Consider the following 14929-nt stretch of genomic DNA (forward strand, 5'->3'; position numbering starts at 1 on the left):
CTCCCACTTGCCGCGGGCTCACTCGTCCAACCCGGCGAAGGGGGTAAGGGGGGTAGAACGAGAGCAAGAGAGAGAGATAGAAAGAGAGAGAAAGACGGAGAAAGCGAGAAGGAGAAAGATTTGCAGGCCCCGCGGGCTTGTTTGACTTTACTTGCAGCTATGTAATTGAATATTATACCAGGCTGCCTCGGTGGAAGGGTTGGAAACTCTTACGGAAGGGTAGGGCTCACGGCAGGAGGAAGAGGGGAAAGGCTCCAGGTTCCAAATGGTGGACGGGAGATAGCCCAGGAAGCCCTGGAAGGAGCGCCTGATGGAGTGGTCCGCGAGAGAGAGCCAGAAAATTAACTGAAAATCTCACGAAATCGCGAAGGACCCTCCGCCGCTCCGGTGAATGTGTTTACCCTTTATTATACCAGCGACCTCCCTTCTTCCCCCCCTTTCCCTTCTATCGGGCTATCAGACCTGCCAAATCGCCTTTGCATCTTTCTCTCTCTTTTCTTTTTCTTTCTTTTTTTTTTCTCCCTTTCCTTCCCTCTTTCCTTCGTTGGTTTAAAATAATTCCTCCATGCGCATTTTGTTATTTTTGCAATTTTGATTGTTTACCCGGCGCTTTTCCAGTGTAACGAGAACTGGAGCATAACTTTCTTGCTATCAAATCTGAAATCGCACGCGTAATTTTATCCTTTTTAATATCGCGATCTATAATAACGTCTTTTTAATTAACGATACGCGAGCTACGGCGCGGATATCTGGACTACAAAGCAAATTTGCAAGTTAATTTTTGGCCGTTTATTCGATTTTCTAGCTCCTTCCAAAGTAAATATTTCCGGTTACGCGTTTTATTGAATATCGCGCTCGGCTATATCAATTGTATGCGAATATTGTTTGAATTACGTTTAAAACGCGCTGCAACACGAACGTTACCCTACGACGCACTTTCGGTGAGGAAATACGCGCGTAAATCCCAATTTCCGTAATTGTGTAAGCTTCATTTATTACTCGTGTGCGTTTCTCTATGAAATTAACGACGGAATGGAATTATGGGCGTGCAGCATTATTTTTCGCTAAACGGCTAGGCGATGATTTTTTAACGCCATGCAAATGCGAACGCCTAAGTGGTCAGCAATTGTCTGACTCGTTCTGTTTTGAGCACGCAATCGCATTAATATGTATTATTAGGCGCCTTCCGAAATCGACCCCGATTATTATCGAATTAAATTAAGTTCTACGACTGTAGTAAAAAAAAAAAAAAAAAAAAAAATAATTAATAAATAAAGTAGTCAAGTTAACGTGCAGTTTTAAGATTACTTTTAGCTAAGATACTATTTGCGTGCCTCTGAGTGACGAGTCTCACATGCGCGCGGTGTGAAAATGACACCGTCAGATTATATAAACTTGTTCTATCGTTACTTAACCGAGCAGCTTGATTGGTAGTGTCTAAATTACATTGCACCTCTGGGATGTCTCTGATATCAGATCAAACGTGCCCGTAGCTACCAAAAGAATTTCAATTAAAAAAGAAACGGCAAGCTCGCGTATTATCGTATTACATATGCTGTACTTTTCCCCCACACATGTACAAATGGTGCATCCTGGAATCAAAAGTGCACCGTACAAATTCGCCTTAGGCGCTACGGAGAAAGCGAGGGAGCTTGTCTCTCTCACTTTCTATTTCTCTCGTTTTCTCTCTCTATCTCTCTTTCCTCGCAACGAGAGGGGATGAACACGCCGCTGGATGGTTGGTATACAGCGGACCGGTATAGCGCGCCGTGCTGGTCGATGGCGCGGCCCGTAACGCCCAGCTACTGCGCAACCAATGCGCGAGTCCACCATGTTTAATGCCGGGAATTCGCTCTCACCCTCGCCGAGGGGGGTTCACCACCCTCGTCCCTCCGGCCGAGCGCGCGGAACAACCCCGGTGCCGACCCTAACCCCGGCTTGATCTGGTCCTCCGCTGATTCTTCCTTCCACTCCCCCTCCTCCCTCCGGCTCTTCATCCCCCCGGACCACCGCGTACCTGGAAGGCCGCGTACAACAAATTCCCGCGTACACGCGGCTTCAAACCGCATCATCAGCCGGCCTGTGCAGAGCCCCCGCGGCTTTCGCATCCCACCTCGCCGCGTCTCGCGGATTCTGTTTTATCCCTGTTTATCCCGGCGTTTATCCTCGCTGCGCCGGCCGGCCTACGCCGATCGCAGTCAAACAGCGCGCTTTTAACGAGTTTTTTCCGCGCTGGGCCCGACCGCGATTGTGCTTTTGGCCGACAAATTGCTGGGGATCATTAGCGAGATGAAAAGCCCCACGGTGCATCCTTGTTAATCGCTTCTGCTGACCATTCGCGACATTGATTTTCTACGTGCACGTATAATGCACGATCCGATTTAAGAAGGAAGTTAGGTAAACGCTGCACAAATTGCAGAGCGATATATGAGAAATGCATAATTAAAATTTTTACGTGTGCTTTTTTTTTTTTTTTTTAACGATAAAGCGCAACTGGAGTTGATAATTAATTAATAAAAACGGAAATTTTCTTTGCTAATGTTGCTTATATAAAAGTAGAAGATATAATGTCGATATTTTTTTCCACAATATTGCGCGTAATGCTTAATCGATCGACTAGAATTGCCAATTTTACCGACTGACGCGGCGGGCGACTATTGCACCCGGAGGTCAGCGATGGTGGTGAACGCAAAACGGCCGGGGGAAACAAGAGGTTGATGTGGGCAGGAATAGGACAAGGGTGCACCGTGGAGGACGCGAGGTAGGGGCTGGTTCCGGGTACTGAGAAGCACTGGTAACGTGTATTTGCAGGTCGGCTCGATGCATAGTTAATGATTTGTCAACTGAACCCCCAGCTGGACCACGCCACGAGCCTGACTAGGCCATACATTATAAGCGGCCAGATATCAGTGGAGTGACCGGCCCACACGACGCTCGCAACCACGTACACAGCGCACTAATCAACTATTCATTTCTGTCGTTGCCTTCTGGCGCGGCCGCTCGACTGCAACAACGATCTGCCGTAGAATCGAGAGCACGTACGTACGCGTCGGCGAAAAATCTGACTTAATCAATGATTTCTTTTATCATTCCGTGACGTACAAATAAAAATGAGCCTTGCACGTATTTTAAATAAATGAAGAGATCCTGCAAGTCTGTCTTCTGAACCGTTTTTTTTCCGACGCAGGTCGAAACTATGCGGCTGATTTTTTGAAAACCAATCAAAGCGAGAAATACGAATTTGTTCAATCAAAATTCGGATTAAAATAATCTGCGACTTAGGTACATTGAACGTTAAAGTGACGTCATCGAGTCGAAAGATGAAAGTAACATGCAACGTTATTTTTCCAAAATAGCGCTTGTGGGGCTGATTTTTTCGTTGTGCTCGCGTGTCCGTCTACCATGCAACGCGTTTACTTTCGTGCGATCGTCTCCCAATCCAGCAAACGATTCCAGCCGTTGGTACCGTGAGCAGCCGCGGCGAAATGAAAAAAATCGTATATATATGTTCGCCTACACGCTTGCGATTTCGATTTACGTTTCGCGACGTGCCGTGCGACCGCGCGTGAATTCGGATTAATCGCGATTTCGCGGAAGCGCACCAATTCCCAGCACACATGTCTCAAAGAGCTACGGGCTAAAATCGTCGCAATATCCTACAGCGAAAATCCGAGATGCGTTTGTATGTGTGGGCGGTGGAAAACCATTTTATAAATGAAAGGAACGGGCGTGGTGGAATTGGCTACGAAATATTGGAAAGATAAATCAAAACAACCCTGATGGATTGGGAGCCGGCGTGTGCATCGGTTTTTCTTCCTCTTCTCCCGTTCCTATTTTTAATTATAGATTTCCCTTTATTGATTTTGCCACGGAGAGGTTTCTAGCAATCAATTAAATGTCGCTTACGAAAATTAATTAATACCGTATATGCGTTTGCCGTTGTACAATTAGATTATTCATGGATAATTGCTGCTGAAATACACCGTGGCGGCCCTCGGCAACCCTAACAGCCGATTAATGGTTGGCCACATTATTTAGAAGGACTTGCGGTTTTTTACGAAGCCTCCATTCAGCCCAAAGGATTGCGGTTTTACGATCACGCATGATTAACCCGAACAGTAAAATTACCTTTCCATATTTGTCTTGCCTCACGTATGCATATATCTTACATTTTCGCGCAAAAGTACAAAACTGAAAACTAAATTTTCTGTATTTCTACTATTATTTTTTTCTCATAAAAAAATTGAATTGTATTATTTTCAATATTTAATAACCAATTGATTAAAGAAATTAAAATTAATTTTTTATTCTATAGCAATTACTAAAAGGTATTTTTTTAATCAAAATATTTAGTTAAAAGTAATAAATTTATCAAATTGGCTATTATTTTAAATCACATTTTAATCTACAGAAAGTGTTACTGTAACTACGTAGCGAACGCATAGCGATAGTCCTAGCGATATATATATTTTTCGCGATGCCAACCCCAGATAATCGCAATATTGAATCGCACGATTTACATAAGACAAATCAACGTTTCGCTCCGCGGATTACTCGAATAATAATAGTAATAAAGTCAGCAATGGCCGGCGCGCGGGGCGCAAACAGCGCGGATAAAGTGACACTCGCGTTAAGGCGCATTAACGCCCCGGACGTTAGCGCACGTCATTAATTAAATGTAAGAGTCGATGGAGTGGTGCGCGGTGGTTAGAGGCTGTAGACAATCTCCAAATATTTGCGAGAACGAATATCTTACCTAAACATCGGCGCGGCGACGAGCGGCGGCAGTTTGCGACCGCCGCGCTTGCTTAACCACGGAGTCTCGTGCGCAAACGAACCCGATTTCTAAACGCACCGACCGATCCGATCGCGCACTGGAGGAATCGGGGGGAGGCCGCTGGTTCCCCCCCTGCCGATTTTTCCCGTGTGATTTTGCAGCGCGCAAATATTTGTGACAAACAAAAACAAGTTCGACGTATCAAATCGCATTAGCGACGGTTCAAAAATTTCACTCAGGAATTTATTTAAAACATCACGCGAACTATACAGGCGTGCACGCCACTCGGCCGAATAAAATGGAGCTTTGATACTGATTTCATCATGTGCAAATGTATTCATTGTCATAAGTAAGAAAGAAAAAATATTACTTTCGTCAATTAAATTACGTTACATTTTAGAGATACAACTCGCCCATCTATCTTCTTTTTAATATTTATATAATACATATTTTTAATTTAAGTTAATTTTTCCATAGAGGATTCGGGATATCGTCAACTTTCCAGCTCGCGGTTATTTTATTTATAATTTTCTTGTGATTTCATGATAAATGGCGATTGCGATATGCCGACCGACTGTACCGATAAATTTCGTATAAATCGATTTAGGAACTTTCAGAGGCATTCCCGCTGGGTTCGTGGTGCGTTTTATGGTGTTACGTAATTGTTCGGCTCGCAGTATGGGGTGAGCACGCCCCACCTGGCGTCAGGTCGATTATTTGTCCCGCCGGGTCCCGAACACAGAATCCTGGGCCCATAATTTTGCCGGTAATTTGTCACGACTACCCCGGAGATTATCGGCCTCGCTGACAACCTTTCGGCTACCGTTTACAAGCCGGACCATTCACTCCTACTTTTTAAAAAGAACTGCGATCATGAGACGGATTAAAGAAACGCCATACCGATCATCTTTCATCGCAAAATGACGACGGGCTGGGTACTCGACGTTTGTTAAAAAAATAATAGAATTTTTTGATCAACTTTGAAAAATATCTGCGCTGCTATTTAATAAACAAGACTGTGTTACACGTGCAAATTCGTAATCGCGATTTGCCAGTCGGGGAGTCAACGAGTTCGTGAGTAAGAAACTTTCGCGTTCATTCTTCGTTCTCGGGAGAAAATCGTCGCGACGCCGGGCGTCGTTTGCCAAGCACACAACGCGATTTGATTCACTTGCTCCCTCGGCTTCTTCCCGTTTTTGCGCGCGGGACTCTACGCACACACGTCTATGAGTTTATAAAGGGAAAGAAGATAGTGCGGATCGTAGTATCATGAACGTACGAAAGAAGCTGTGGAAAGAGAGAGACGAGCCGGTGAATATGGATAGCGGGAAAAGGAGAGACACATCGCTCTCGCGCGCGAACAAGGGTGTACGCGTGCTCTCTTTGCTTGTGTGTGCGATGTCAATATTATACGACAAACACACTTAAATAGGCTTAAAATACTAACATCCACCTCGCGTCCTCCACCGCCTGTGTGAATTATTCGCGTGCGACGTGTACGACTTTATAGAAGTGCGTTTAGCCACCACGTCGTCGGCGTATAAGTATTCGCTTAAATCGCACAACCGTTCGCTGCCACTTACGTGATATCTAATTTCATCTGATTACGAATCCCTTAACGAGTCCCTTAATCTACGAGAATAACTTAGGCGTTGTTATAAACATCAATTAGGATTGGCAGTGTCGTGTATGTTGAAATTAAGTATAGGACCAAGGGAAACTGCGACGAATGAAGGATAAACCGGGAAGAACCGGTGCGCGATTTTAACGGCAATATCTATTGCCGCGTGGAACGCAACATCGAAGTTGTAAGAGAACTAACGAGATCAATGCCGAGATTCGGCACTGGTAACCGGTTGTTTGCTGATTGGCTTAAATCAACGTTAAGCTGATCCAATCCAATCCGCGCTCGGAGGCAAGCGGCCCCTTTCCTGCCCTTTCTACGGAGCCAAAAACTTTAGGGTGAACCGCCGGTACATCCCGGTACATACACGCGCGAAAGAACTTAAGGTTACGGTATACTGTTAAAGATAGGATTAGAAATCGAGATTCTTTTGCGGCCGCTGGGTTAGGATTTATCAATCGAGCTTACATCCTGCAGCTTCCTTGACCTCGCAATTCGTCACATGCTCCGAATAGTATAAAATATATAAAGAATAATTGTATAAATTTAAGAATTGATAAAACTTACATCTCAAATACTGTATTTTTAATATGTTGAAATTCTGATATTATAATTAACTATTTTTTATTATTTTTTTTTATATGTAAAATTTTGTACTTTATGTCATGAATGGCGAGAGGAAGCGTCTTCGAGATCATGAATATCCAGTGACGTGAACATCCTGGACGTGAAATCTACGAGACGGGGAGGCGGAGGATACCCTAATAGCCGAAACTCCGGACAAAAGTCAAATGTCCGGATGCAGGGTTGTATTGTCCGCGACTGAACTGTCGTGAAATTCAGTTGTGCCTTTCTTGTAAATTCCTTTGACGTGTTTTCTTTCAATAAACGTGGCCGAGCGCGTCTCCTCGTCGGACTCGGATCTTCTTCGCGAGATAAAGCGCCGGAGAGGCAGGAAGATGTGTATTGATGAGGAGGGGGTGAGCCGTGGTATAAGATTTGTAATGGATCGGTGATCGATTGTGAGAAACCACGTGTTCGTACCTGCGCTAAAAATATTTATTCCCGGTGAAGAATACCGCGGCCTGTCTAAGGAGCTCGAGATTCCGAAAGCATCCTCCGAACAAATTTGATCGGCAATTAGAATTCCCGTAACAAAAAAGTTTATCGAGAATAAAAAAAAAACGTAATAACCTTCCCGCAAAAAATCGAATACCTTGGATGTTATAAAAAAAAAAAAAAAATAATAAAATAACGTGTGATTATTTAAAAAAAATAATTTTTTTACTCTTACAGTACTTCATCTAAAAATTAATCCTACTAAATAATTTATTTATAATTCTTGATATAATTTAAATAAGTTTTTAGTTTGTCGATTAAAGAATTGCATTCCCGAAAGTCGACCTATAGAGTCTTTCCCAGCCAATTTGTCGAGGCTGTCCGTTATTTGGAATACCCCTACGCCGCCCAAACCGCCCCTAGGAAATGCCAATGTTCAAAGCATAACGCCCCTGATCGTGCAATTTTGACCTAGCGCTCTTACGGGACTAATGTCGATCGTATATCGTTGGGGCGTGGTGCCAGAAAGAATGTGTATGTTACCGAGTGATATATTGATGTCGAACTGCAACGAGTAGTAAATAAGTGAATCGAACCTGTGAGAATTTTGCCTGGCGCTTTCGATCATTGGAGGTTTAATTTTTAAAAGCCGCGTGTCATATAGAAGGTGGAATTTTACTTCAACTTCCCAGATTTCTTCATAAATGGGTGACTTGCAATATGTTTGGACAAATTATAACGTTACTTAATTCAGAACGATATTAGATATTTATACCAGTAACGATTAATTACTTTATTTTTATAGAAATTATTTTTGTTTTAAAATAAGTAAGATGTCTTTAATTTTTTTAAAAAAAGTAGATAAGAAATCTTTTAGTATAAAAAAGAAATAAAGAAGCGAATCTCATTGACGTGTCGGCTCGTGTCGAGCTGTTTGCGAGCAACCCGGATGACTGCGATGGCGCGAGTACTAAAACAACATTTTAAGCGGACAAACGTGCATGAAAAATGATAACAAAAGGCGTGACCAAGGCGGAACACATGTCCAAACATAAGGCACAATGTCCTCCACCGGTTTAGAATTGCATCGAAAGCCTACCACCCCTGGTACCCGCTTTTACCTCCGCCCCTTCTGCCTTCGTTGTGCTCGGCTGTGTGCCGCCAACGGCAAAATGTTTACAGTGCGTTACACGGGCATTCAAACCTCGGGAAACGTTCGAGTAAACGGTGCCTAAATGCCGTGCAATGGTCAAGAAATAGCCGAGGAGAATGACTGCCGACTGGTGTCACACTCGTTGCCCGGTGAATCGAGGACTTTGTTGGCGCCTGGATTCTTTACTGACTGATTTCATTCATAAAAGATTTTTGCTATGCCACTCTTCCGGCACAGACATTATAAAACTGTCATTTGCCTTGAGCAAGAGCACAAAGGTAGCACTGATCTACCGTATCAATATTGTATAATTAATATTGCTAAATAAATAGTCAAACATTTAAGAATGCTATCACTAAATATATCATTATATTTTTCAAGAATTATATATATATTTTTTTTAATAATTAATAATTAGTTTCAAAACATAAGTAAAAAGATATAATAATGCTTTATTTAAAGGCCAAAAATTAAACCGTCTTATCAAAATTTCGTCTTTTTTTTCAATAATTTCTTATTTAATATTTTTATTTGCAGCCGCGAACAATATTTTTACAAAAACGCACCCCCGCCAACAATACGCATTTCCATGTACACGCGACGGAATCCCAGAGTTCCGGTAAAAAGGCGCGATCTGAAGTCCAAACAAACGTTCCCCCCCGGAGGCCTCATGGTGCCCCATTGAAGATTCACCGCAGGCTACAACAACGTCGGCTCTGCTGCCCTTTCGTCGCCATAAAACGAGTCCTCCTCGCTGTCTCTCGCTTTCTTCTCGGGGAAACCCCATCGTGCCTATCGACCCCTCTTCTATTTCGAATCCGACGGCTACACGCCACCGCTCACCCCCGGGGTTATGAGATTTTATGAGAACCAAAGCGGTTTACGCGCTCTGGATCTCCTCCGATCTCCTTTTCTCTACGTATTCCGACGGCAATGGCCGAGTACTTGTGAGACAAGAAGTAATAACGTCGCGTCGATGCTCGTTTCAAAAGGGGTTGCGAATGTGACAATAGTTACAAAACAGTTGTAAACGTTCAAGATTATAACTTTTTACTTATTATTCTTATTATTAATTTAAGATATTGATAGAATTTGACTTTAAAATCTTTTGTACGATTAAAAATAAACTGACTAAAATTTAAGACTGAAAATTTAGTCAGAAACTGAAAATGATCTCATCGTAGACGTACGCATTTGTAATTTGTCAAGTAATACGTTGTGTGCAACGCGCATGGAATTTGATGGCCTATAGGCGTGGTAATTTCCCGTTCGAAGTATGTTCTCGGCCACGATTGTTTGACAGGATATGAGCGAGAAAGGATGTGAAATAATTGAGTGATTCGAAGCGTCATCATGGAACCGATAATTAAACAAAATCTATTTTCGAGTGAACGAGATGAAGTCCACAGGGTTAATAAAAGCTATAAAAAAATTTAAATTCTTTAAATTTTCGGCTTTAACCCTAGTACAAAACGTTCGAAGAAAACGTAAAAGAGAGAGAAAGAGAAAAAGACAAAGCAAAAAAGAAAAAAAAATGAAAGGAAACTATTTTTCTTTCTCTCATTACGTCTCCGCCTCTCTTTCGTTACGAAGAAGGCGGCACGGCGTGGAGTGACGTCCTTCGTTCACGGTTCCCCGAGACGTGGACGCTATGTGGGTCGTTCCGTCTCATCTTGTTCCGCGAGCGTTTCGTTCCGGGCCGCCTCGCGAGCCCAACTTGCGTCAATATTTGACTCAAACACGTTAAAACAATACCCGTAGCCCCGTAGAGCGCGCGCGGAGAGTCGTTTCAACGTGCTTCCCGGAATTTTATCTCGCGTCGGAAAACGCCTAACGACTTCCCGCCGCGCACCAGAGGATTTCGATGTCGCCGACGGATGGACGGGGAGCAGGAGAGAAATTCCCGCGCTAAAGAGAGGGTCACGTTAACTCTCCGTTCATGCGTATCGTATACCCCTTTAATTTTACGGCTGCTCTACCGCGGAAAAGTTTAGGTGTATGTAAAAATAATTTTTCTTTTTTTATATAATTCATATAAGTAATTAATATTTTCACATATCAATTTTTTCCATAAAGACCAGTCGTCATCTCGCGCTTGCCAGCTAAGCGGCGCACGTAGTCATACGTTGTGCAAGAAACGAGATTGTAACGGAAACGTATATCTCCTCACGAGATTAAGATACCGACGATAACGTATTATGAAATTCCGAGCTTTAAACGCGAGTAACTTGACTCGTATAGTGCAGCAGGAAATCGATAAATAATTTTTCTTACTTTGATACTTTCAAGAAAGAGCAACCGACTTGATGATCGAAAGAGGCATAAGGCGCAGGGATATATAATTCTACCTTCTTTTTATTTTTAAAGTTTCAAGCAAAGCTAGTTACGTGAAAATAATGATGACTGAAGAACCACCTAGCACGTGGAACCGTAAAGTGGAATTAAAGGTGACATAAAAGCCGCGGAAAGGAGAAAAGGAATCACTCGCGTAGAGAAACGCAATAATGCGCGTTCTCTCTCTCTCTCTCTTTCTCTTTCTCTTCGCCCTTTAAAAGACTCGGAATATTGTCCTGCAGTGCAAACAGTCCCAGACACATTCCGCGTTCCACTTCGAAGCCGGAGGCCGCGCGACAAGACGCAACTCGCCGCGGCGTGTTTGCCCGCAGGCAAATGTGTTTCCTTAGGCTGTCCGAAATGTTTGGACGGGTCCGTGCGCGCCCGCATAAGTGTTCAATGATTCAATGGCAGGCACCGGCGGCGCGGATAAAGAGCCGTCGAGAGACCGTCCATCTTTTCAAGCACCTGCGGAAATCTGCTGTGATTCGTCGTCGATTGATAAGCGAGCCTGGTCGAGCGATTATTAAAAAAAATGTACCGGAGTGCAGAGAAAAATAATTCGGATTAATTTGAACGACGTCGCGGGTGCAGGTAATGACGCTTCACGTCCGCGTGCCGATCTCGCGACGTCTCGAGGCGACGTCATGCGCCGCTGTCATCTTACACGTCGTCACGTCGGCAGGTATACGGGTATCCGTCCCATTTGCAACTAGTCGCATTATTGTTAGCCCGAGGTATCTCTGCCATACCGCCGCGGTACACACGCCTGTGTACATACATATCTCTGGTTCAGGCAGGTAGATAGAGGCCCCTGCCTCGTCCTGAGACCGGCTGGGTTGTGGCGCTCGTATACTCGCTCGTGCACCGACACACGTGTGCGCACATAACTTCTACCGAAACGTACGCAAGAGCGGAACGTGTGTAGAGCCGCGCGCGTACGTGTGCCGTGCACGTATATGTACGTGCGTGGGAGAACGGGTGTACACGGAATAGGGAGGCGAGGAGAGAGGGAGGGTGGCGTAATATAGAGAGCGGCTAAAGGCGGACGTAATTTCCTGCCCGCCTGACAACGCTACAGACATGTTTGCGCAACCAACACACGCAACCTACTTAGAGCCTACATGTGTCTCTACGACAATGCGCCAACACACGCCTAATCTATTCCTGGCAGGTACGCGAGCCTGCATCCCCGTACGTGTGCGTCCGCGCCCCCGCGTGTGCGTGCACCGTCACGCGCGCGCACGCTTGCACAGGGCCTGCAACGTCTACACCGAGGACCCTGAGGGGCTTTGATCGGAGTGCCGAGGAGAGATACCCGACGACGGGGTAGTGGGTGACGGCGGGAGGGTGCAAGCGCGTTGAATGTAAGTTTGCGAGGAAGTAGTTGCGCGGTATTAACTCGGTCGGCGCTCCTCGATCGGCTGCGCCACGGTATAAGTTGGCCGGTATATTAAATCAAATTCCTACAGTTCGCACTTTTATGCTCTTCCTGTTAAACATGCAACGATCTAGCAATTAAAAAAAATTTATTTCAACAAAATGCCCGTATGTAACATATTTAATAAGTCTAATTTATTTATCCCTGATTTCGTTTTTTTTATTTTTTATTTTTTTTTTTTTATTTAAGAGCTTTGAGTCGCGATCATAAATTCGTATAAATACGCGAATATCAAGAAGCTCAAAATGTTGTTCATCGTGTAGCTTAGTGTCTCATCACTTTGGATTCTCGTCACGTATTTGTGTCAATTCCTTTTCGTATTACGAGGATTTCTGCAATATTACCAGCATCTTCAGTCAAGCCTAACTGATGTGTGCATCGAGTCTTTACTAGCGCGCGTTGCTTGCAAAAACGACATCCCGGGGTGTAAGCTGTTGAAAGTTGAATCGCACGTTGGCAAGGAGTGCGGGGCTCTTGTCCAAATACTGACTCACTACGACAACAGTGGATCTACGATCTTCATCTACGTCACGGCGGGCAGGGGGTCGAAAGCTCAGCTGATTGCCTGGTATCACCCCGTGGGGAAGAAACAGTCGGTTGTTTAATGTCACGTGCGAGACGAGGAAGCGGCGCGCCAACGGAACACGCACAAAGAAATAAACGCATCTTTCATTTTCCCTCAGTTTGACCATTTTGGATTAACGATATCAAAAACGAGAAAATATATGTTCGAAAAATTCGTGTAATTTATATTTAAAAAAAAAAAAATGTTATTGAATTTTATCGAACAAAATTGTAAAATATACTAAAGGCCTCTAATTTTTTTTTCAGTAATTAAGAAATGATCGAATTATATTATCAAGAAAATTCTCCGAAAACTAAAGAATTTGTCACATTGAGTGGCATGTCAGCTGAATCCTCGAACGAAGGGGCACGCAGGAGCTTAAATCGTTAGGGCGGCCGTTAGGGTGGGAATTAAGAGTGTCGGCTTACAATAATATGGGCTAATGCTATGCAAAACAACCGGTTACTTTTCATCCGAAACGACCTGCTTACAAAGAACCTTTAATTAAAATTATCGCCGGCGAGTAATTTAATTAGGTATATTACGTTTTTCTCATATAACGATAATGAGTCCCGGCGTTACGAGCTGCAGAATTATCGGCACGGTACCTACTTTTACATTTATCTTTTCAAAGTGCAATATCTTCCTCTATAAAGTATTCCGGAATATTAAGGGCAATTCTCGGGTATCTCATTCGGTTTACTCGAGCGCACAGAAAATACGCGCTATTGTTCGCTCTTTTAATGTTCCTCGGATATTCCTCGGAGGATATCCGTACGGTACCCAGAGGATGTCCTTAGGCTATTTGAAATGCCAGTGGCGTAACTGGGGCGCGGTTAGTACGTCTCCACTCGTAAACGACAATTCAACACAGACGCGCCGCGTAATATCAATTTGCCGTAACACGAGCGTCCTTTACGTCAGGCGATTCGTAATTAGTTGTTATATGATTTTCGCCGCGTTCGATAAATATACGTTATTTACATTACGCATCGTACTTCAATTTATTCTCCCGTGATGATTAAGTGAACGGAAAATTGCACAATTACATTCCCGCATGCGAGCTCGTCGCGTTCCATGATTTTGCAAAATTGATTACGTTGTTTGTAATTGCGTGAATTTTTCAATGAAATTTTCCCACACGCTCCGCCGCTAGTTCGACCGATACGTAACGCCGGCAATCGTAGACTCGAGACGTGGACATGTGTGACTTTAGATTTTTTTTTTTTTTTTAATGTCTCAGCTTGTACGGCGGAGGATCCCCGGTAAGATACCCTCGCAGCTTCTCGCACAATTTCGAATCTAATCCGGCCGTTCATCGGTCTGTTTTCGCGCGATACTATCGCGCCGCCATTATCTTTTTCCTAGTTGAATGTAAATGCAGGCAATATCGCAATGTTGGCGCCAATGGTCTGCGCTCGAGTGACTGGTGCTGATTGATGTTGCGATGTTTGGCCAGAGGGTTGTTTCTGCACACCCCACCCCCGACGGACCCAATAAGCACCTCACGCACACGCGCGCCCGCGTTCGTGCACACGCGTGCCCATCCACCCACGCCCCGGCCACCCCGAGGAAGGAGGTGGTGCCATTGTTTACACGAGCTGCAGCCCGTCTGTCGCGAAACCTCTTTCGCCGTATCCCTTAGGAGAAGGTGGCGAGGGGCCCTAGCTTTAAACCGTCCCCCTACGACAGCCGCCGCACGACCGACGACATCAATTTGTTGGATTTGAATCATGAGAATTGATCGCTCACGACGATCGTTGAAGTTATGTATGAGCATTTTCCACGAGAAGCTATATCTCGCTTTATATTATTATTCTCATTCTTATGACATTAACAAATATATTTATATGTATATTGATCTGCTCTTTAATTCCCTGTTCAAAATTAAACTTGAAAACGATGTTAAATCTCAAATTAATTACAGTTAATATTTAATGTTAATAAAGAAAATATGTATTTTTTGTCATATAACG

The sequence above is a fragment of the Cardiocondyla obscurior genome, linkage group LG08, assembly GCF_019399895.1.
Source record: "Cardiocondyla obscurior isolate alpha-2009 linkage group LG08, Cobs3.1, whole genome shotgun sequence".
In the NCBI taxonomy this organism is placed as follows: domain Eukaryota; kingdom Metazoa; phylum Arthropoda; class Insecta; order Hymenoptera; family Formicidae; genus Cardiocondyla; species Cardiocondyla obscurior.